Source organism: Geotrypetes seraphini, chromosome 10 (genome assembly GCF_902459505.1).
Source record: "Geotrypetes seraphini chromosome 10, aGeoSer1.1, whole genome shotgun sequence".
Classification (NCBI taxonomy): Eukaryota; Metazoa; Chordata; class Amphibia; order Gymnophiona; family Dermophiidae; genus Geotrypetes; species Geotrypetes seraphini.
In genome coordinates, this window is record NC_047093.1 from 77,097,262 (window position 1) to 77,119,928 (window position 22,667).

At 42.4% G+C, this 22,667-nt stretch overlaps 1 long non-coding RNA gene across 1 annotated transcript in view; it reads left to right on the forward strand.

Annotated features, from left to right (window-relative positions):
* Positions 1-22,358, forward strand: part of LOC117367757 — a 70,426-nt gene extending 48,068 nt beyond the window's left edge. Inside the window, exons 2-4 of the long non-coding RNA XR_004540844.1 lie at positions 9,585-9,699; positions 20,496-20,561; positions 21,787-22,358. This is a non-coding gene — a long non-coding RNA (uncharacterized LOC117367757). The remainder of the gene's footprint in view (positions 1-9,584; positions 9,700-20,495; positions 20,562-21,786) is intronic.
* The last annotated feature ends 309 nt before the right edge of the window (positions 22,359-22,667 follow it).

The window sequence follows — 22,667 nt, forward strand, 5'->3', positions numbered from 1 at the left end:
CCCCTGTTCTAAAGGGATTTGATATACTGCCTTTCTGTAGCTACAATCAAAGTGGTTTACATATTATATAGAGGTACTTATTTTGTATCAGGAGCAATGAAGGGTGAAATGACTTGCCCAGAGTCACAAGGAGCTACAATGGGAACCAAACCCAGTTCCCCAGGTTCTCAGGCTGCTACACTAACTACCAGACCACTCCTCCACTCCACTTAAAACATGGGTTGATGGAAGCAGTGTCCCTGTGCTGCTGATGGTGCCACTGCCACTGGCAGCCTTGACACATGCTTAGTTTTGTGCATGTGCGGAAACTGCGCATGCATGAGGGGTGGGGTTCAGCAGTAAAGCACAATTCAACTTCTGCCAGCAGTCCATATTAAGAGTCCTTTCAGGCTGGCAGAAATGCAGATCCCAGTCAGCCACTCTAAGGAGGCACAAATTTTGGGAGGATCCCAGCCCACCCACAGCTATGCAACTGTTTTCAGTAGTAGGTTAAGGTGAGATACATTTAGATACAGTATACATGTCACTGGATTGCTATGTTGAAAACTGAATACTGGACTAGATTGACCATTAGTCTGACCCAGTATAACTATTCTTATGTTCATATGGTGACGGGACTAAATCGCACGAGACAACGGCGCGCCGACAACTGAGCGCAAGGTTGACGGCGCGCCAAAGAAAAGCACTATTTTAAAGGGCTCCAATGGGGGGTGTGGGGGGGAACCCCCCCACTTTACTTAACAGACATTGCGCTGCCATTGTGGGGGGTTTGGGGGGTTGTAACCCCCCACCATTATACTTAAAACTGAACTTTTTCCCTAAAAAACAGGCAAAAAGTTCGGTTTCAAGTATAATGAGGGGGGTTACAACCCCCAACCCCCCCCCAACGCCAGCGCAATGTCTGTTAAGTAAAATAGGGGGGTTCCCCACCAACACCCCCCTTTGGAACCCTTTAAAATAGTGCTTTTCTTCGGCGCGCCGTCAACCTTGCGCTCAGTTGTCTGCGCTCAGTTGTCGGCGCGCCGTTGTCTCGCGCGATTTTGTCTATGAACCTGTTCATATGTACCTGGAGGGCTTACAATCTCAGGCGCTGATGCCACATGTTAAAAGCAGTGGTCTTAACTAATTTTTTAAGTTGGGGCCACTTTAGATCCAAATGAACTAAAGAAGATATGCCAAATATTTTCCCATGTGAGGCCACAACACTGCTGACCAGTGTGTGTCAATGGCATCCATCCCATCAATCCACATTCAAACTTTTCTTTGGGGGTATCCTCAGGAAGCTAGGCATTTCCAAATGTACTCTCTTCTTCTATTGATAAATGCCTTGTTCTTCGAGTATGTGAGCCTTCTCCCATCCCCCATCTATTTCCCCCCTTTCTGTTGTGAGCTTGGGTTGAAATGCAGAGAGTGGAGAAAAATACAGAATGATAATTGGGGCCACCCTAGAGGTCTCCAGGGGCCGCCAAGCACCCTGGGCCTTGCATTGAAGAACAGTATGTTAAAGCACTGTTTACAAGCTTATAAGACACAAAAGAATAATTTTTGGATATTGGAGTTTTTCCAAGCTGTGACTGGGACTGCTCTAACCCATGACACATTGTGCAAGTGGAATTATGTGAGTGATGAATCTCTGAAGTATTTTTTCTCCACTATAACTTTCTTTTGATGTGTGGCTCCTGTTTAACTTTGGATGAGACTGGGACTACATACTCCTGATAATTTTGCTATTTTGTTAGATTTTCTGGAATATTAAGCTCAATTTTCTCCATATTGATGTTTGTGAGCATGAAGGTAATGCAAAGGTTTTGCTCGTCGATGCAGTAAACTAAAGGCATGAAAATTACTGCTGTCAGAAAAAACAGTACCATGGTGGTAGTATGCAGTGATTTGGTACTGAAGAGCAAAAATAAAAAAGAACTGTCTGCTTTGATATCTATGCCCGCAAAATTAGTATATAAAATATAAACTAAACTTCCTGTCAGTGCATCAGTGGTGATTAGCGTACACATGAAGATTTTTTTTTTTTTTAATAGTCTGCTGCTGCATGAGGGATAACCTCCACCTTCCCCCCCCCAATAATTCCTTGATCCACCACCACAGAAAGAACCACCATGCCCCAATCCCCCCCTTCCCTTCCCCCTGACATTACTCAAAAATACTTGTGTGTTTATCTCAGACTTGTACACACGGCTGATAAGCTTGTTAGTTGGGTTATGTTATTATTTTTTTGTATACTGTTTTTTGTTGTTATGCCATGGACCGCCTGTATTTACATCCTGTAAAGACATATTATGATCATGTCATATCCTATAACAAAATGTTTGTATATCCTATAACAAAATGCTAATAAAACTGATTGAACTTAAAAAAAAATTCCCTCAATGTCCAATGAATACCTCGTCCTTGTTAAAATCCTCCATAGTTCTATACATAGAGCAAAAGAAGAAGGATAAGGGCCTTAAATACATTTAAATAATACATATAGGCACTAATATTTGGCCTCAGTTCATATACTGGCTGATATTCAAAATGATTTAAGCAGGCAGGAGAGGCTCCTATCTGCTTAAATCACTTGTCCTTGGATAACCATGAATATTCAGAGGCACTTAACTGGTTGGTGCCACTAAGGGCTCCTTTTACTAAGGTACATTAGGGCCTTAACGCACGGAATAGCGCACGCTAAATTGCCGTGCGCGCTAGACCTTAACGCCAGCATTGAGCTGGCATTATTCTAGAAGCATACCGCGTGGTTTAGCGCGCGCTCATTTTGTGCGTGTGCTAAAAACGCCAGCGCACCTTAGTAAAAGGAGCCCTAAATATTCACAATTAGCACTTGAGCCGAATGGCTACCTTGTGGGCAATCTAGGAGCAGTGCTGGCATTTATGCAATTAAATGCCCTTAGCTGCGTAGGATAACCGCTTAAATTGGGCAGCATAAATAGCAGTTCCTTCTATAAGCAACATAGTAACATAGTAGATGACGGCAGATAAAGACCCGAATGGTCCATCCAGTCTGCCCAACCTGATTCAATTTAAATTTTTAAATTTTTTCTTCTTAGCTATTTCTGGGCAAGAATCCAAAGCTTTACCCTGTACTGTGCTTGGGTTCCAACTGCCGAAATCTCTGTTAAGACTTACTCCAGCCCATCTACACCCTCCCAGCCATTGAAGCCCTCCCCAGCCCATTCTCCACCAAACGGCCATATACAGACACAGACCGTGCAAGTCTGCCCAGTAAGAACATAAGAACATAAGAACTGCCATCTCTGGATCAGACCCATGGTCCATCGAGTCCGGCGATCTGCACACGCGGAAGCCCTATCAGGTATATACCTGATGTAGTTTTAGTCACCCATAACCCTCTATGCCTCTCGTAAGGAGATGTGCATCTAATTTGCCTTTGAATCCTAGCACAGTGGATTCCTTAATAACCTCCTTTGGGAGAGCATTCCAGGCGTCCACCACTCGCTGGGTGAAGCAGAACTTCCTGACATTTGTCCTGGACTTGTCCCCCCTTAGCTTCAAACCATGTCCTCTTGTCCGTGACACGTTGGACAATGTAAATAATTTATTTTCCTGCTCTATTTTATCGATGCCTTTCAGTATTTTGAACGTCTCGATCATGTCCCCTCGCAGCCTCCTCTTCTCAAGGGAGAAGAGTCCCAGTTTCTTGAGTCGTTCCTCATATTCCAAGTTCTCCATACCTCTTATTAGCTTCGTTGCTCGTCTCTGCACCCTCTCCAGTAGTTTTATATCTTTCTTTAGGTTGGGAGACCAATGTTGGACACAGTATTCCAAGTGTGGTCTGACCATTGCTCTATAAAGCGGCATTATGACTTTCTTCGATCTACTCGTGATTCCTTTCTTTATCATGCCTAACATTCTGTTTGCTTTCTTTGCCGCTGCCGCGCATTGTGCCGATGGCTTCAGGGTCCTATCTATCAGTACACCCAGGTCCTTTTCTTGTTCGCTCTTACCCAGAGTTGCGCCTGACATTCTATACTCGTGCTCCTTATTCTTATTACCTAAATGCATTACTTTGCATTTCTCCACGTTGAACTTCATCTGCCATTGCTCTGCCCATTTCTCTAACTGATACAAGTCGCTCTGGACTTCCTCGATATCCTTCTGCGATCTGATTGCCCGGCATAGCTTTGTGTCGTCTGCAAACTTAATGATCTCACTGGATATTCCGTCTTCCAGGTCATAGGATCGGCCCAAGTACCGAGCCCTGGGGCACACCACTAGTCACTTCCTCCCAGTCTGAGTACTTCCCATTTATGCCCACTCTCTGCTTTCTGTTTTCCAGCCATTTGCCTATCCACCTTTGTATATCTCCCTCAATTCCATGGCTTTGTAGTTTCCTGAGAAGTCTTTCATGTGGAACTTTGTCGAACGCTTTCTGGCCTTAGTTCAATATTTAATCTTATTTTCTGATTCTAGATCCTTTGTGTTCATCCCACGCTTCTTTGAACTCAGTCACAGTTTTACTCTCCACCACCTCTCTCGGGAGCGCATTCCAGGCATCCACCACCCTCTCCGTAAAGTAGAATTTCCTAACATTGCCTTTGAATCTACCACCCCTCAACCTCAAATTATGTCCTCTGGTTTTACCATTTTCCTTTCTCTGAAAAAGATTTTGTTCTATGTTAATACCCTTCAAGTATTTGAATGTCTGAATCATATCTCCCCTGTCTCTCCTTTCCTCTAGGGTATACATATTCAGGGCTTCCAGTCTCTCCTCATACGTCTTCTGGTGCAAGCCTCCTATCGTTTTCGTCGCCCTCCTCTGGACCATCTCAAGTCTTCTTACGTCCTTCGCCAGATACGGTCTCCAAAACTGAACACAATACTCCAAGTGGGGCCTTACCAATGACCTGTACAGGGGCATCAACACCTTCTTCCTTCTACTGACTACGCCTCTCTTTATACAGCCCAGCATCCTTCTGGCAGCAGCCACTGCCTTGTCACACTGTTTTTTCACCTTTAGATCTTCGGACACTATCACCCCCAGGTCCCTCTCCCCGTCCGTGCATATCAGCTTCTCTCCTCCCAGCATATACGGTTCCTTCCTATTATTAATCCCCAAATGCATTACTCTGCATTCATATATGGTTCAGCTTATGCGGCTCAGGGCTCAGTAGCGCAATTATCCACATAAGCTTTAGTGGCCTACGTATACATATAACTGGATATTCAATGCCAATGCCCGGATGAGACCCAGCATTGACATTCTGGGAATGCAGCCGACAGCAGACATAAAACTGCTGTCCACCACGGACTGAATATCAGATGGATAGATTATAAATTTGGCTCAGATGTGGGAATACCAGATAAAACTTGAGCCATCTGAACAAATTGTGCAAATTATACGTGTAAATGATAATGCTAAAAACAAGTATCTATTTTTAGTAGACACTACTTTCCTTTATAGAATTCTAGTGTAACAGGTCATATGTGCATATTTTTTAGGTTTAATTACTTGCATTAGCCATGGAGTTGTTGTAAATGCTCACACCTAGACTGCCGAACACATGCGATTTACAGTATTCTATCATTTATGCATCTAATTGTATTACCCACCCCTGCGCCACAAAAATATAAGAGCTGCCATACTGGGACAGATCGAAGGACCATCGAGCCCAGTATTCTGTTTCCAATAGTGGCCAATCCAGGTCACAAGAACCTAGCAAGATCTGAAGAGTAAAACAGATTTTATGCTGCTTTTCCTAGAAATAAGCAGTAGATTTTTCCAAGTCCATCTCAAGAATGGCTTATGGACTTTTCTATTAGAAAATTATCCAAACTTTTTTTAAGCCCTGCTAAGCTAATTGCTTTTATCAAATTACATGTTGAGTGAAGAAATATTTTTTCCAGTTTGTTTTAAATCTATTTCTTAGTAGCTTTATTGGGGAAAGAGAGGGTGACTTGTATATTGCCTTGTTGTAGTTCTACAACCACACTCAAAGTGGTTTATATACAAGTACTTCAAGCATTTTCCCTATCTGTCCCGGTGGGCTAAGGTACCAGGGGCAGTGGATGATTAAGTGACTTGCCCAGGGTCATAGGAGCAGTGTAAGGTTTGAACCCACAACCTCAGGGCGCTGAGGCTGTAACTCTAACCACTATTCCACATGCTCCCCCTAGTCCTAGTATTTTTAGAAAGAGTAAACCAGCAACTCACATCTAGCTTTTTCATTCCACTCAGTATTTAGTAGACATCTATCATATATCCCCTGAGCCATCTCTTTACAGAGCTGAAGAGCCCTAGTCGCTTTAGCCTTTCCTCATAGTTAAGTCGTCCCATCCCCTTTCTCATTTTTGTCACCCTTCTCTGTACCTTTTCTAATTCTGCTATATCTTTTTTGTGATGTGCTGACCAGAATTGCCCACAGTATTTGATGTGTGGTTGCACCATGGAGCAATACAAAGTCATTATAGCATTCTCATTTTTGTTTTTCATTCCTTTCCTGATAATTCCTAACATTCTATTTGCCTTCTTAGCCACTGTTGCACACTGAGCATAGAGCTTCAATGTATCATGAATGATGACACCTAGATCCTTTTCTTGGGCAGTGATTCCTGATGTTGAATCTTGCATCATGTAGCCATACTTCAGGCTCCTCTTTCCCACATGTATCAACTTGCACTTGCTTATATTGAACATCATCTGCCATTTTGATGTCCAGTCTCCTAGTCTTGCAAGATTCTCTTGCAATATTTCACAGTCCTCTTGCAATTTAACTGCTTTGAACTTAGTTTCATCAGCAAATTTAATTACCTCACTAGTTATTCCCATCTCTCGATCATTTATAAATGTATTAAAAAGATGCAGTCCTGGCACAGACCCCTAGGGAAACCCAACATCTACCCCTTAAGAATATTGACCTTGCCAATGCAGAAGTGCCCTATGTACTGCTCTTCAGTGAGGTCAAAGAAATGTGTCCTGGATCCATATATCCTGTGGCAAGGAGCTCCTGATTGGTAAGGCCCGACTTTAGTGCAGAAAGAGGCGGTCGGAGTATACAGCGAGTGATTTCCTTCACTCGCCAGCGCAACAGCTGCTCTCCCCTGCCATCTCTCCCACGAAAAACCGCATTCGCGGTTTTTCAAGATTCGCGGGGGTTCCTGGAATGGAACCCCCGTGAATATCGGGAGAGTACTGTATTGTGTATGTTGACCTGTAAGCTGTCCTGGGCTCTTTGGAGAGGACGGAATAGAAAACAAATTAAATAAATAGTACCTGAATGGGAGACACCCCATCCCCCTCTCTCTCTCTAGAGTATATATCTATAATAATAAAATGCTAAGCGCGCTTGGGCACTCTCACTGCGTGCTTCCCTGATCCCTGTTCTGTCATGCTGTGCCGGCAAGAGTGCGCATGCGCTCTTACTACGTCACCAGGACTCCAGGACGGGTGGAGTGGCGGCTGCCGGGAGGAGGGCTTTGAGGCAAGGTGGCTGTCGGTGGAGGGCAGACGCCGGGCCAGGACGGAGAGCAGCTGCTTCGCCGGAACCTCCTCGCACAATCCCTCAGCCTGCTCTTTCAGCTATTCGGTGCTTCGGTTCACAGTGCATCTTAAAGATACACTAGATGGCGTTTGTCCTCCACATTCATTCAGGAATGTCTTATCCCCCCGAGCACTAGATGGCGTTTGTCCAAGAGCAGGAAAGGAAAAGAAGTGAAGAGAAGAGAAAGCTCTGGGGGCAAACCAGTTGCTGGCACTGCCGAATCTGATACAGGTGAGGTGGATTTCTCTTCCAGGTCCCTGTGACTTCCCTTTTAAGTGGCTTATTTACTCTGCTGTTTGTGCTCCAGCTCTTCTCAGGTTTCTCAACTTTGCTCCGCTCCCCCCATCAGACAAGAAAAAAAAAAAAAAGCCATTTAGTTGGCTCTCAAACTGTGCAAGCGCTGAAGAAAGCTGGCAAAGAAGTGACCCTGGAAGGTAGGACTGAGAGAGAGAGAAAAAAAAGGTAACAGGTAGCAGGATACAGATGTTTCAGGCTTGGTAAATAAGGGAAGCAGTGAAGGGGTGGTGGTGGACCCAGGGGAGGTAAAAGGAAGGGAGAATGGACAGGGGGAGCAGGCAAGGGATGGTGGTGGACAGCCGAGGAAAAAGAAAGACAGAAATACAGAAACAGGCTAAGGAGAGAGAGAGAGAGAAATAAAGACAGACACACACACATATATTCTAGCACCCGTTAATGTAACAGGCTATAAGACTAGTATGTATATATTATTGCTGAGCATAGGAATACTATGAAACATCTAGATTAGACACTTCCAATTATTCCCAAGATGTTTTATTGAAAATTGACTGGTTAAACTCTCAAGGTATTTCACAAAGGTATACAGGCAACAGCAGTTGTAATGAGGAAATAACTGTGGGAGAAAGATTTGTCCCTGAGGCAGAGCTCTAAGGCTCAAAACATGAAATCACGTCAGTGATGGTTGGATACAAAGTCAAAATCCAATATATTTTAATGTTAGATAAGTGGAACTATTTTTGCTTGAATGTTGGACTGTATTTTCTGTTTGGAAAGCCAGAATATGTATGTCCAAAACATGAATCCATGATGTATATGGCAAGGGGGCATGAAGGGTGGGTGGATTTTGGGCAGATGAAAAGATGCAATTGAATTTCTAGTTTCAGAAAGGGAATGCACATTTACGAGTGTGTTCACTGGCATCAATATCAGGAGTTTTACCTACTCCCAAGGATGTCTAAGTTAAAGAAATTTGCTTGTTTTGTGTAGCATTTCACTAGAGGGAAGGAGCATGATTGTCCCTCCCTCCCTGCAAAAAGTGCAGTCTTTCAGATTTACTTTCCATGATGGTTTGCTTGTTATCCTTTAATTTTAGACACCCAGTTCTAGTTACCCAATTAATTGTCTAAGGAAATTATATGTTCACTTACTATTTCACACACTGATCCTGAATTAGTTTATTGGTCCTACCATGTATGTTATTGTGTCTGAAGAAACGCAGAACTGCTTGATTTATACCAGTGGTCTCAAACTCAAACCCTTTGCAGGGCCACATTTTGGATTTGTAGATACTTGGAGAGCATCAGAAAAAAATAGTTAATATCTTCTTAAAGAAATGACAATTTTGCATGAGGTAAAACTCTTTATAGTTTATAAATCTTTCCTTTTGGCTAAGTCTTCATAATAATATTGTAATTTATAGCTAAAGAAACATATGATCAAGAAACTTTTATTTTACTTTTGTGATTATGATAAACATACCGAGGGCCTCAAAATAGTACCTGGCGGGCCGCATGTGGCCCCCGGACCGCAAGTTTGAGACCACTGATTTGTACCCTTTTTATTGCATATAAAGAGTGGTTTCAATAAAATAAGGGTATCGTGGTAAGAACCTGTAATGCTCATTATTATACCTAGGGTTCACAGACTTTTTCCCCACAATTTGACAGATAATAAAACATTATTTCTGTATTTCATATTTATTATTTTTAAACTGTCATACAATTTTTGGCTGTTTTTCTTTCTCCAGGCAGTTTCAGTCACAATGGTCTGGGACTGATGTGCATGTTTCTTTGTCTTTCCCAACATCCTTAGTGTCAAGAGACTTCATTCCTCATCTTTACTTTTGAGACAGCTGAAGCTCACATTCTAGAACACAAAAGGAGAGAATTAGATGCAAGACTGGAAAAAAAAAAGCAACACTTTTGAGGTGTGCATAATGGTCATATTTGAAGAGGACTGTTTTGTCAGCAATGATGAAACTTTCCAGTGGGGTGGTAGGCAGTGTTCCCGCTAAGCTGCGCTGGGGTGTGCTGGCGCACAAAATATTACCTCGCAGCGCACAAGTTTCTCGTCACAGCGCACACAGTATAGAGCACAGTTCTTCAACCGCCGGTCCGCAAACAAAATCTTGCCGGTCCGCGAAGGATTCGGTCCCCGCCGCAACGAAAGGCCGGCGTCAGCTGACTTGCAACTTCCTGTTGCAGTCGCTGTGCCGGGACTCCTGCCTTCGCCGGGACTCCTGCCTTCCACCGCGTTTGCCTCCTGCCTTGTCTCCGCACCTCCAGACCAGCAGCGGCAGCTCTGTATGCTTTTAACTTCGGCACAGAGCTGCCCCTAATCAATAGTTTAGCGCGGTTTCATAAGGCAGCCTCGGGGCCTTTGCTAGGCCGGCCCACATCGCATCATCGAAGCGGGCCGGCTATCAAAGGCCCCGAGGCTGCCTCATGAAACCGCGCTAAACTATTGATTAGGGGCAGCTCTGTGCCGAAGTTAAAAGCATACAGAGCTGCCGCTGCTGGTCTGAACTCTTGGGCCGCTGAAGGAGGGCAAAAAGCAGCTGTCCTGGAGGTTTCCCTTCCTCTCGCCTTTACAGGTTCCTTTTTTCCACCTTTTTTTTTTTCCTTCAAACGGCAACGGGCCCCAGCATCGACATCAATCAAGTAAGTTCCACTGTCAATCAAGCGGTTCTGCTCGGCCAAAGCTTCCCCTGTGACATGAGCCACCCTCAGGGGAAAGAAAGTGACCCACAAAGGTGAGGGGAAGGGGGGCAGATGATGGAAGTTGGGGGGGGGGGGAGAGAGAGAGAGAGAGAGAAGGGGCAGAGGATGGAATGGAGGAGATGAGAGAGAGAGAGAAGGGGACAGATGATGGAAGTGAGAAGAAGGGAGAGAGAGCAGAAGGCAGATGGATGTCAGTTGAGAAGGGAGAGCAGATGCTGAATGGAAGTGGGGAAAGAACACATACTGGATGGAAGGAGGAGATAAATAAAGGGGGAAGAAAATAGTAAGATAATGGAGGGGTGAGGGAAAGGGGTGACAAGCTGTGTGTAGACACAGTGAAAAGAGGGAAACGGGACTAAATAGTAAGAAAGAATTTAATTTAGATGGAGGCAGAAAATAGAGAAGGAAGACCAGAGAAGAAAAGGGAAGAGAGAGCAGAGAATGATCAGATCTGAGTGGAGGAAATGAGAAGAGAGATATGCTAAAAACCACAGGGGGGAGGGAAGGATAGAGATGCCAGACCATGAGGGGAACAGAAGGAAGATGATGGATGCTAGACCAAATTGGGGGGTGGGGGGGGGCAGGAGGAGAGATGGCAGGGAAAGACAGACAGTGAATGGAAGGGGCAGATGCTGGACTGAAGAGACAGAGAAGGTTATCATGCTGCTGTACCGGGCCATGGTATGCCCTCACCTGGAGTACTGCGTCCAGCACTGGTACTTTAAGAAGGACACGGTACTACTCGAAAGGATCCAGAGAAGAGCAACTAAAATGGTTAAGGGGCTGGAGGAGTTGCCGTACAGCGAAAGATTAGAGAAACTGGGCCTCTTCTCCCTTGAGCAGAGGAGATTGAGAGGGGACATGATAGAAACATTCAAGATACTGAAGGGAATAGACTTAGTAGCTAAGGCAGGGAGAACGAGAGGGCACTCTCTAAAGTTGAAAGGGGATAGATTCCATACAAACGTAAGGAAGTTCTGTGGTAGAAAGCAACATATTTATTTGGCTCATAACTTGCTGGCGCCCGATATTTTTAGCTCACAGTGAAAAAAGTTTGCTCACAACACCCGCCCGCTTAGAGGGAACACTGTGGATGTGTCAATTTGAGAAATATCCCATAAACAATGAATCCTTGTAATACTTTATGCCCAGTGATCAAAGCTCCAAGAATATATAATAATTTATTATGAAACGGGCCTCAAAGCTCCAGAGGGGATCCAAATGTTCAAGAGGAAATACCTTGACCAGGAGTCCCAGATATTCTCATCAGCCCAGACCAGAGAAAGAAATGGGAAGAAAAGACTCATACAAAAAAAAAAAAACCCTCACAACACTGAGAGAGAAAAAATTCCCATTTCAAAAAAATGGTACTCAATATACAATCTTAAGATCAGTAGGCAAAAAATATATATAAAAAAAAAAAATCAAGAGCAAAAAAAAAATCAAACTCCAAAAGAAGGGTAAACCCCACTTATCTGAGTATCTCTTCATGGGCAAATTTCTTCTGTGGAAATATCCACATATCAGGTGATGTTTGCAATCCACAGTAGTAAATTTCAAAACACAATCCACTTACTACTTACACCAGACATCTGTAGCCAAGGTTATCTAATATTTCTTTTTGACAAGGGATCTTGTTTTACAAGTCACTGTGTCAGGAGAAAATCAGAAATCCAATAGATGCAGACGAATCTTAGTTGAAGTGTTTCCTCATGAACATTTGGGTCTCCTCTGAAGCTTTGAGGCCTGTTTGATAATAAATTGTTATATATTTTTGGAGCTTTAATTACTGGGCAAGTCACTTAATCCTCCATAGCCCCAGGTACGTTAGATAGATTGTGAGCCCACCGGGACAGATAGGGAAAATGATTGTACCTGATTGTAAAACCGCTTAGATAACCTTGATAGGCAGTATATAAAATCCTAATAAAACTTGAAACTTGAAACTTAAAAGGATTCATTGCTTATTGGCTTTATTGGTTAAATTGAATCTATGCCTATTTAGTTGATTTCTGGTGCATCAATATTAGAGATGTCATAATTTTTTTAAATTAGTGATTTTAATAAGTTCAAAAAAGATCAGTACACTATCTCAGTGATATAACAAAGATGGGACAGTTCTGATTTAATATATGGGATGTCAGATTGACCTTTTAAGTATACTAACTCATCGGGTCTGTCAATTCTTCATTCATCCCTATTTACTAGAGTCTTCATCTTGATCTTATTATCTTGTTTCATTTGCAAAATTACTTATAAATAATTTAAATACTTTAAATAACTTAGCTTTTGAAGTAGTATTATTTTATTATTCAATTATATTTCTCCAGCACTTCAGTAATTCTCCCCTTTGCCAACGCGTTTTGCAATTCTTTATGCCGGTGGCATAGTGGACAGCGATGTAGTCTCATTAAGTACCCCCAGCCTTGATAAAGAAATGCGAAACGCGTTGGCAAAGGGGAGAATTACTAAAGTGCTGGAGAAATATAATTGAATAATGAAATAATACTACTTCAAAAGCTAAGTTATTTAAAGTATTTAAATTATTTATAAGTAATTTTGCAAATGAAACAAGATAATAAGATCAAGATGAAGACTCTAGTAAATAGGGATGAATGAAGAATTGACAGACCCGATGAGTTAGTATACTTAAAAGGTCAATCTGACATCCCATATATTAAATCAGAACTGTCCTATCTTTGTTATATCACTGAGATAGTGTGTTGATAAATTTAAAAAAGCACTAGTGAAAGAAATGGTACAATTTCATGTGGAAAATCAACAACTAGTTTTAAATGTTGTATAAAGCACAGTTACTTATCGTAACGTGTTATTCCAGGGACAGCAGGCAGATATTCTCACATTAAAGAAATGTCATCCATGGAGTACTGGTACGGACAGCTTTAAGAATGCATCGCCACTTTAAATTTTATAGAAAGTTTGCGATCGCCCACACCGCACATGTGCGAGTGCCTTCCCACCCGACATAGGCTCACGGTACCTCAGTTCCGTAAGCAAGCTACGAAGCCAACCAGGGGAGGTGGGTGGGTTGTGAGAATATCTGCCTGCTGTCCCTGGATAACACCTGTTACGGTAAGTAACTGTGCTTTATCCCAGGACAAGCAGGCAGCATATTCTTATATGTGGGACTCCCTAGCTTACTAGAATGGGATGGAGGGAGTGTTGGCCATTAAGAAAATAAATTTTGCAAACCTGCTTGGCCAAAGTGACCATCCTGTCTGGAAAAAGATTCCAGACAGTAGTGATATGTGAATGTATGAACGGAGGACCAAGTAGCAGTTTTACAGATCTCATCAATAAGAGTGGAATGAAGAAAAGCAACTGAAGCTGTCATAGCTCAGACTTTGTGCGCTTTGACATAACTCTCCAGTTGCAGCCCAGCCTGAGCATAACAGAAGGTTATACAAGCTGCAACCGCGAAGAAATAGTTCTTTTAGATATCAGTTGGCCCAATTTGTTAGGATCAAAAGAGATGAACAATTGAGGAGATGTTCTATGCAACTGAGTCCTTAGCAAGTAGTAAGCCAAGGCTCATTTGCAGTCCAATGTGTGAAGAGCCACTTCTCCAGGATGAAAGTGAGGGTTTGGAAAAGCACCAGTTGCACAATAGACTGATTAAAATGAAATTTTGGAAGAAACTTTGGATGTGTACGAAGTACTACTTTGTCATGGTGGAACACTATAAAAGGTGGGTCCACTAGCAACGCTTGAAGCTTACTCACTCAATGAGCAGATGTAAGGGAGATGAGAAAAACCACTTTCCAAGTAAGATATTTAAGATGAGCCGAAGACATTGGTTCAAAAGGAGGCTTCATAAGTTTAGCAAGAACTACATTAAGATCCCAAACCACTGGAGGTGGATTGAGAGGTGGCATGACATTGAAAATCCCTTCATAAATCTATGAGAGGATGAACAGTGAGATATTTACCCTCAGCTGGTCTGTGGAAAACATTGATAACACTGAGATGAATTCTAATAGCACTGAGATGAATTCTAATAGAAGTGGATTTAAGGCCTGAGTTGGATAAATGTAGAAGGTAATCTGGTACTGAAGGTATAGAGGTGGAAGCAGCATCATGATGATGAAGAGTACACCAAGTGGAAAACCGTGTCCATTTCTGTTGATAGCACTTCTGTGTAGACAGTTTTCTTGATGTTTCTAAGATAAGGATGACAGGATCGGAAAGATGACTGTCAGCCATTGTTATCCCAAAAGGTAACGAGCTGTGAGATGCAAAGACTGAAGATTGGGATGGAGAAGAGATCCTTGACTCTGCATGAGAAAAATTGCAGGGGTACTGGATTCTTGACAGTAAGCTGAAGTAGAAGGGAGAACCAGGGCAGATGTGAAAAGGCAGGAGGAACTACAATCAATAAATACATGGATGAGGAGATGGTGTGAGGATGAAGGGTTCCACTTCGTGAGGAACTGGACAACATTCTGGGGTAAGAGAAAGCTCTACAGGAGAGATGGACTGCATCTGAGTACGACGGGAACAAGGCTTCTAACAAACAACGTCAGGAGAGGAATAGAACAGGCTTTAAACTAAGAAGAAGGGGAAAGCCGACAGTCGACCAAGCGTCGACGATTCAGAAGAAGGTATCCCGTGAAGATACCAAGGGGAAAAAAGGCTGGGAAGAAACAATGGACAAATTACAGGAGTCGACTAACCCAGAAGAGGAGGTTAGAAGGATTGTAACAAAAGATAAGAAACTTAAGACCGAAGCACAGGGAAAGGAAACGAAGACAAGAAAATACCAGGATCTAAATTGCATATATACTAATGCAAGGAGCCTAAGAAACAAAATGGGGGAATTAGAAACCATGGCCAATGCAGAGGACATAGACATCATTGGAGTCTCTGAAACGTGGTGGAATGAAGAAAACAAATGGGATACAGCACTGCTGGGGTACAAGCTCTATTGCCAGGACAGGTCAGGACAGAAAGGAGGTGGAATAGCCCTATACATAAAACAAAGCATACAATCGACAAAAATGGACACAGCAGAGATGACCAACAAGCTGGAATACCGGGAAGGAAAGGGCCTGAAATAAAGATGGGCCTATACTATCGTCCACCCGGGCAAACCGGAGATAGCGATGAAGAAATGGAAGCCGAGATGAAGCGAGAATGTAAAAGCAGTAACATTGTTATTATGGGAGACATCAACTACCCCGGAATAGACTGGAGTCTTGGAAGCTCAAAATGCGCTAGGGAAACAGAATTCCTGGAGGCTATACAAGATTGTTTCATGGAGCAGCTTGTTAGAGAACCAATGAGAGGAAATGCCACTCTGGATCTAATCCTAAATGGATTAAGGAGACCTGCAAAGGAAGTAGAGGTAGTGGGACCATTGGGAAACAGCAATCATAACATGATCAAGTTCAAGGCTGAGGTAGGAATACCGAAAGGAAAGAGAACCATAGCAACAACTTTAAACTTCAGGAAAGGAAACTACGAAACAATGAGGGAAATGGAAAGGAAGAAACTTAGGAACACTTCCAAAAACTGGCAAACAGTAGAACATGCCTGGTCTTTTCTCAAGAACATGGTGAGCGAGGCACAAAATCTATATATCCCCAGATTCAGAAAGGGGTGCAAAAAGAGTTGAACAAAAGACCCGGCGTGGATAACTAAAATAGTGAAGGAAGCGATAGGCAATAAGAAAAATTCATTCAGGAAATGGAAAAAGGACAAAACTGAGGGGAACTGGAAAGAGCACAGGAAGTATCAAAAAGAATGTCACTGTGTGGTTCGAAAAGCCAAAAGAGAGTATGAAGAGAGGCTAGCCAGGGAAGCACGAAATTTCAAACCGTTCTTTAGATATGTTAAAGGGAAGCAACCAGCTAGGGAGGAGGTGGGACCGCTGGATGATAGAGACAGGAAGGGAGTGGTGAAGGAGGAGAAAGAAGTGGCAGAAAGACTTAACATGTTCTTTTCGTCTGTATTTACAAATGAAGACACATCCAACATACTGGAACCTGAGCAATTCTTCAATGGAAATCAAGCAGAAAAATTAACATCCATGGAAGTGAGCCTTGAAGATGTACGCAGGCAGATAGAAAAACTAAAAACTGACAAATCCCCAGGTCCGGACAGAATCCATCCAAGAGTTTTGAAGAAATTAAAGGAGGAGATAGCGGAACTACTGCAGCAAATTTGCAATCTATCCCTGAAAACAGGCATGATCTCGGAGGACTAGAAGATAGCCAACGTTATGCCCATCTTTAAAAAGGGATCAAGAGGTGACCCGTGAAACTACAGTCTGACCTTGGTTCTGGGGAAAATGGCGGAAGCACCGATAAAAGAAAACATCGATGAACATTTTGAAAGAAACAAACTTCTGATAACCAGCCAACATGGTTTCTGCAAGGGGAGATTGTGCCTAACGAACTTATTGCACTTCTTCGAAGGAATTAACAAACTGATGAACAAAGGAGACTCCATAGACATCATATATCTAGATTTGCAAAAAGCCTTTGACAAAGTGCCCCATGAACGCCTACTCCGGAAACTGAAGAACCATGGGGTAGAAGGAGACATACATAGATGGATCAGAAACTGGTTGGCAGGTAGGAAACAGAGGGTAGGAGTGAAGGGCCACTACTCAGACTGGAGGAGGGTCACGAGTGAGATCCCACAGGGATCAGTGCTCGGGCCACTGCTATTTAATATATTCATAAATGATCTAGAAACAGGGACGAAGTATGAGATAATAAAATTTGCGGACGACACCAAACTATTTAGTGGAGCTCGGACTAAAGAGGACTGTGAAGAATTGCAAAGGGACTTGAACAAACTAGGGGAATGGGCGATGAGATGGCAGATGAAGTTCAACGTTGAGAAATGTAAAGTATTACATGTGGGAAACAGAAACCAAAGGTACAACTATACAATGGGAGGGATGTTATTGAATGAGATTACCCAAGAAAGGGACTTGGGGGTAATGGTGGACATGACAATGAAGCCGATGGCACAGTGCACAGCGGCCGCTAAGAAGGCAAACAGAATGCTAAGCATAATCAAGAAGGGTATTACAACCAGAAAAAAGAAGTTATCCTGCCGTTGTATCGGGTGATGGTGCGTCCGCATCTGGAGTACTGCATCCAATATTGGTCGCCGTACCTTAAGAAGGATATGGCGATACTCGAGAGGGTTCAGAGGAGAGCGACACGCCTGATAAAAGGTTTGGAAAACCTTTCATACGCTGAGAGATTGGGAAAACTGGGACTCTTTTCCCTGGAGAAGAGGAGACTTAGAGGGGATATGATAGAGACTTACAAGATAATGAAGGGCATAGAGAGAGTAGTGAGGGACAGATTCTTCAAACTTTTGAAAAATAAAAGAACAAGAGGGCATTCGGAAAAGTTGAAAGGGGACAGATTCAAAACGAATGCTAAGAAGTTCTTCTTTACCCAACGTGTGGTGGACACCTGGAATGCGCTTCCAGAGGGCGTAATAGGGCAGAGTACAGTACTGGGGTTCAAGAAAGGATTGGACAATTTCCTGCTGGAAAAGGGGATAGAGGAGTATAGATAGAGGATTACTGAACAGGTCCTGGACCTGTTGGGCTGCCACGTGAGCGGACTGCTGGGCACGATGGATCTCAGGTCTGACCCAGCAGAGGCATTGCTTATGTTCTTATGTTCTTAGTATTGGCCACCAATGAGAATCATTGTGGCTGAGTCTCATTTGAGCTTGACTAGCATCTTGAGGATGACAGGAATTGGTGGAAATGCATATAAGAACTTGTGCGTCCAATCCAGGAGGAAAGCATCTGCTTCCAGAAGGTGGGGGAGTACTGTCTGGAGCAAAATTGAGGCAGTTTGTGATTGAGAGGAGATGCAAACAGGTCTATCTGAGAAATCTCCCAGAGCGAGAATATCCGATGCAAGACTGTTAAGTTGAGCGTCCATTCATGTGGCTGGAGAAACCTGCTGAGCTTGTCTGTGAGAGAATTCTTTTCTCCTTGAATGTAAATCGCTTTGAGAAATATATTGCAAGTAATTGCCCAGTGCCAAATCTGTTGAGCTTCTTGACAAAGAAGGAGAGAACCTGTTCCTCTTTGCTTGTTTATATAATACATTGCCACCTGATTGTTCATACAAACTAGGAAGACATGATCGGCTACAATGTGTTGAAAAGTCTTGAAAACATTGTGTATAACCCTGAGCTCCAAGAGATTGATATGAAGAGTCTGCTCTTGAGCAGACCAGTGACTTTGTGTGTGAAGACCGTCTAGATGAGCTTCCCAACCATAGTTTGATGAGTGTGTGGTCAGGAGTTTTTGATGTAGAGGGGTGTGAAACAACAACCCTTTGAAAGATTGTAAGAGTTCATCCACCACTGCAGAGATTAACAAAATGAAGATGTGACTGCAATCTGCTGAGAGAGTGGATCAAGGACTTGAGACCATTGAGGTGTCTTGAGATGAAATCTCGCAAAGAGAGTAATGTGAACTGTGGAGGCCATGTGGCCCAGAAGCACCATCATCTGTCTGGCTGAGATTGATGGAAGGTGATAAATCTGAGTGCAAAGCTGAATCAAATTTTCCTGTTTTTGCTGAGGAAGTAATGCTCTGAGATGAATGGTGTCGAGGAGAGCTCCAATGAATTGCAGAGTTTGAGAGGGTTGAAGTTGAGATTTGGAAAAATTGACTTCGAACCCCAACTGTTGAAGCAAGAGAATTGTCGATCATGTTGCTGCCAGCACCCTTTGAGGAGTGGCATCCTTGATGAGCCAATCGTCAAGATAAGGAAAAACTTGAAGACCTTGAGCCCGCAGAGCTGTAGAAACTACTACCAGACACTTGGTGAACACTCTGGGTGAGGATGCGAGGCCGAATGGCAGAACCTTATATTGAAAGTGTTGCTGGGCTACCTGAAATCTGAGGAATTTCCTGTGGGCAGGATGAATTGAAATGTGCGTATAAGCTTCTTTTAGATCCAGAGAACATAGCCTCAAAGGAGAGGCAAGCCGCAAGAGGGAAAGTCGCTGTTTGGTCAGCATCAAGGGACTCGATGGAATAGTGACCTGCGACACCGTTTGGGCAGCTGACAGCTTCTTAGCTAGCTTACCTGATGGGGCAAGATCACCCGATACTGATGCTGTCTTCAACATCGATGGTTGTGAGGTCTTGTCGATGTCCATGACAGTACTGAACAATTTTTTTGTTGTTGAAGCTTATGGCTTTTAATGGAGCGCTTCTGCAAAGTAGAACACCAAGCATAGGACTTAACCCTGTGTTCATGGCCAAGGCACTGCAAGCACCAACTATGCGGGTCGGTGATAGAAATCAGCCTTTGGCACCTGCAGCACTTTTTGAAGCCCGTTAATGGCCTAGACATGAACGGGAAGACCGTGTCAGCCAAATTAAACTCAATGGCTGAAGAAAAAACACGAACATCTCGAAGGGCAAAGCCCATAAGGAAAAAAGGTGAGAAAAAATTCTCTCTCCCCTTTTTTCATTTATTTATTAATTTATTTTAAAACAATAGAAAGAAATATAAAAAAAACTGTCTAACAGTTCATGAAGCAGGAAGGCAAGGAGCAAACATGAACGAAGTTCAAAAAAAACATGACAGGTTTGTTCCATGAAAAACAAAGGACTGAGGTACTGCGAGCATATGTCGGGCAGGAAGGCACTTGCGCATACGTGGTGCGGGCAATCGCAAACTTTCTAAAAAATTTAAAGTGGCAATGCATTCTTAAAACTGTCCGTACTGGAGCTCCATGGATGATGTCACCCACATGTGAAAATATGCTGCTTGCTTGTCCGTGGATAATATGCTATTTACTTACCTGGAATATCTAGGAAAATATGCAAAATATACAAATTACTGAATATGTTTATGTGCTCTGATAATAGTTTTTATGCATTTGCATGTATATTAATGCCTTTTCTGCCTTAATTATCAATTTATCTTACTTATTTACCCATATTGACACTAACACATTCGTTTAATTTCCTCAAACACAGGTTTTCGACATAGCATTGTCATAGTGATAATCTAATATTGAAAATGTCCAAAAGAAAAACAAAACTGTAAGTTTGAATTTATTTACATCATTTGGTGAAATCAAGCTGAGAACTATCTGTAGCTGACCTACCAACTGTCAGGGATCTCATTAGATATGAGACATCAGTGATCAAGACAGACAAAATTATAGCACTGATGACCTGGTCAATGACTTAACTGGATTACTTGCACGGTAGTACAAAGCAAATCCAAATTCAGTGGTCCTGTTATGGATTAAAGCAAAGTTGAAATCCATGAGGGAACAAGCTAGCAAATTTTCTATGGGCAGAGCAAAACTTGAGGAGAAAGACAGATTTAAGGAGAAAGACAGATTTAAGGAGAAGCCTGACACACTGACAAACATACTTTCATACCTGCAAGTATGAAATAAAGAGTTATACTGATGTGGGATGCAATTCTGCATGTGTCAGTGGAATGCATATTCTTTGTGATTGCAGCAGAGGGAAGATTCCTGTTATTGAGTTAGCCTTTATAAAAGGTCAAAGAGAGAAAGTTGGGAATGTTGGACCTTATCAGACAGGGCCAGTCTTAGCATTTGCAGGGCCCTGTACAGACCAGTTCAGTGGGGGCCCCATCCCTTCCCACTCAACCCTGCCCCATTTAGTCCCTCTGACAATAATTTTTTAAAATTTATTTTTAAAATTTAAAATTATTTTTATTTATGATTTTTCAAATAAAAACAAACCAAGAAAAACTTGTGCAGAAAAACTGATTCAAATAGCACAATGCTGTCATAGGAAACCCAATATCAAGCCTACCCCCCCAAAAAATCAGCTATCTGGCTCTACCTTGATACAATATAAAACCATCTATGATGCACATATCCAAAAGCTAACATTCTACTTAATAAACTCAAAATAAAACACTTTTTATACCTTTGTTGTCTGGACATGTTTTTCCATCATCTTGGTTCCAGTTTCTCTTTTCTGCTTTCTTGTCTGTCTTCTGCTAATTCTCTTTCCAGTGTCTGCTGTCCATTTTTCTTTTCTCTCTTGTTCCATTCTCTCACTATACCTGTCTCTAAAATATTGATTTTCTCTTTCAGCTCTTTCCTCCCTTTTTTTTTTTTTATTTCAATCCAAATTTCACCCCCTCTCCCCTTCTTTTTAATTTTCAGCTATCAACTTTCCTTCTCTTCTCAGTTCCTAGCTCTCATTTGGACTGAGAGAGATTGCTACTGCTGTCTGGATTGATGTAGGACTCATCACTCATTTGGATACTGTTTTGCAGATTGATCCCAAGATAAAATTGGATGTACAGTTTCAGGAAGAACTGCAGCAGAAGGACATCAGTTGTTTTTTCTTTGATGGTCGTTGTGATGATACCAGGGTTAGGTTAAAGGTAAAGATAATGACAAATTGTATCTAAGTATGGTGTAAAAGAAACATTACACAAGAGCCAGGAAGCAAATATCTGTGGCATTTTGTTCCTGCAAAAGCAACTAAAGAGAAAACTCATGCAGAAATAATTGCTGATAATCTGATTGCATGGATGACAGAAGGGGAGTAGACAAATTTGGTTGCATGGATGAGAGAAGGGGAGTAGATAAAACTCTTTAAGCTATTGGAGCTGATTCCTGTAATATAAACACTGGTTGGGAGAAGTGATGCATTATGTTGAAGAGAAGCTACAAAAGAAGCCGGTGAGGATTGGCTGTAACCTGCACACAGGTGTACTACCAATCAGGCCTCTGGTGACTGCTTTAAATAGCAAGATATTAAGCAATAACAGATGGTCAGGTCCCATTGGACAAATGTTGGATTCTGCTACTGAACTGGAAATAAATCTTGATTTCATTAAGATCACTGTTGGCCCTGATCTTACTCAGCTCAGCGATGAAGTGATCAAAGACTTAAGCACAGATCAAAGCTATGGCTATAGAAATGTAAATACTGTACCATTAGAACAGATGTCTTGCCAAAGGATCTGGCTCTGTCACATAGCAGATGGTTCACAACAGCTCTAAGCTTCATGATAATATGGATTTCCAAGCCTAATCTGAAATGAAAGAATCAGAAAAAGTTAAGAATGATTGTAGAGTTCTGTGTATGTCTTGTGCGTTTTGTCGTTGCTAAATGTATTATTCCCCCCAAATTGTAATTTTATTTTTG